The sequence below is a fragment of the Onychostruthus taczanowskii genome, unplaced genomic scaffold (genome assembly GCF_017590055.1).
Source record: "Onychostruthus taczanowskii isolate IOZ18803 unplaced genomic scaffold, ASM1759005v1 scaffold40, whole genome shotgun sequence".
NCBI lineage: Eukaryota > Metazoa > Chordata > Aves > Passeriformes > Passeridae > Onychostruthus > Onychostruthus taczanowskii.
The window spans coordinates 353299-355482 of record NW_024501460.1 but is presented as its reverse complement, the minus strand read 5'-3'; positions in this window follow the sequence as shown (position 1 = coordinate 355482).

The window sequence follows — 2184 nt, the reverse complement described above, 5'->3', positions numbered from 1 at the left end:
CTCTTTGAGTAAAATATCATTGCAACCTCAATAGGAAAAGTAATCTAGAAGGCATGGATATCTGCACAATTCTAAGGCATGCCCAATTGAGTTTTCCTGTAAATCCTTTAAAATATCACCCAATTGTCTCAACTGCCCCTTCTGGAAATTCTATTCTTTATCTTCAGCCTGGAGAGGAAAGTGTTTAAAAGCCTGTGTGTAAAACTGCACTGATGATTAAAAGTCTCAGGAACACATAAAAGGGTATCAGTACTCAGGTGCTTGGTATTAGTGAAGACCAGATAGTAAGCATGCCTTTCCTATAATTTTTCTGTCCCTTCCTGCATTTCAACCGGATAAAAAGTGCTATGAATTTATTTTGCAAGAAAAATTAATAGGCATTATAGCAACAGCTTTGCTTTCTTACTGTCAAAATAAGGACCATTTCTTTAAGCAATGTTTTCATTGCTCATCTTTCTTTTCTAAATGCATCTTAAGTTAAAAAGCATTCTACACACTTCCAGAAGATTTTAGATTATGGAATGCTTTCCAGTTTTTAGAGGGTTTTTGGGTTTTGAGGTTCTTAAAATTATATCTATTATGAATATTGACATTCCATTTGATTAAAAATATGTCAGCATCCTTTTACATCAGATAAAATAGGCAGAATTTCTCCTATGCTATGAGATCCAGGATGCTGCAGATCTTTCACTTCTGTAATGTTACTCTTTCCTCCTCAAAGCAAGCAAATTCGCTGTAAGGTAGAAGAAACAATCAAAAAAATAAGCTCTGTTGTGCGGTGACTGTATTTATATTACTTCTGCTCCTCTTTTTTTAACTCTTGAATTGGTATTTAGCATGCAAATTAGGTAGATAACTGTGTGGTGAGCTCCTGTCTTTCATACTCAACCTTCTCTCTTCCTCATTTGTGCCACCATGGTCACTTGGCTGTGTGATGGCCTGCCAGCAGCTCTGCTGTAAGCTGGGCTGCTTTGTGAAGAGCTGCTGTGGGGGTCTTTCTTGTCTTTGGCAAACTCTTCATAAAGAGTATTTTCTGCAGTGTGCCAGCAGCTCTTGGCACAGATTCATCAGCTCACAGTGACTTGCAGTGCGGATACTTAATAGTCATCCCCTGTAGCTTGGCAGTAGCCGAGATGGATAATGCAGCCTCCGAGTTGCTCCTTGCATGTTAGGTTTCTTCTGTGTGGCAAACTCGAAAAGTCCAATTTAATCAATATAAACCAGGGAAAGAGAAAAGGGGAGATCCGTCTTGCACTTTGATGGATGTTTTATCAACTTTACTACTATTGAGAGAATAAGAATGTTTCAGGCAGAGAAATTAGAAGAGGATAGATCCAACAAGCCGATACTGCTGAGCCTTCAGTGCAGGAGGAGGAAAGGAAGAATGGAGGAAATGCCTCAGTCATGTCAAGCAGGGAGAAGGATGTGAAGATGGGTGTCCCTGACACTCCATAGGCTGTTGCTGTAGGAAAACATGCCACTCCCCAGACTCAGGATAACCCTAAATCTCAAACAGGTCAGGAACAACGATATCCCCCGCATACCTGGCTGCTTTACCCTAATCCATTTTCAGCCTTTCCCACCTCTTCCTTCCAATCACCCATGCTTCCCTTCCTGTTTACAGCACACAGGACAAATGCTTCAGCTCCTCTACCCTTAGGGTCTGCTGCATAATACCAAATGCTCTGCAGAAAAACCCCGTGGCACCTTTGGATCCTGAGCCACTGTCCAGAGGGATCCCAGCAGCAAGTTCCCACACAAAAGCAGTTCATCCCCTGAGGATATGGAGCTAAACCACTTTCACGAAATGAAAAACTGTTGTTAAAAATTTGGTCCCGGCTTTTTGGGGTTTTTGTGGTGATGTTCTGGGACCAAACAAGCTGCAAAGGCAGTAGGGCAGCAGCGAGAGATCAGGTCAGCTCCCATGGTTATTTCATGTCATGGGTGCTCCCTGGGTCCCTGCTGCCCTGGGATCCCTTTTCGGAGTGAGAGTGTACCTCTGCGTGTGTTTTGGGGACAAGTCTCCCTGAGGAGGCGGCAGGGCTGGGACGGGGATGCTCTGAGCGGAGAGACCACATCCTAGTCCGAGGATGCAGCCGAGGCGAGGGCGGCGAGGCGATCTCCCAACCTCCGGCCGGGCTGGGCGGTGCCGGGGGCCGGCTGCGGGCGGAGGAGGAGGAAAAG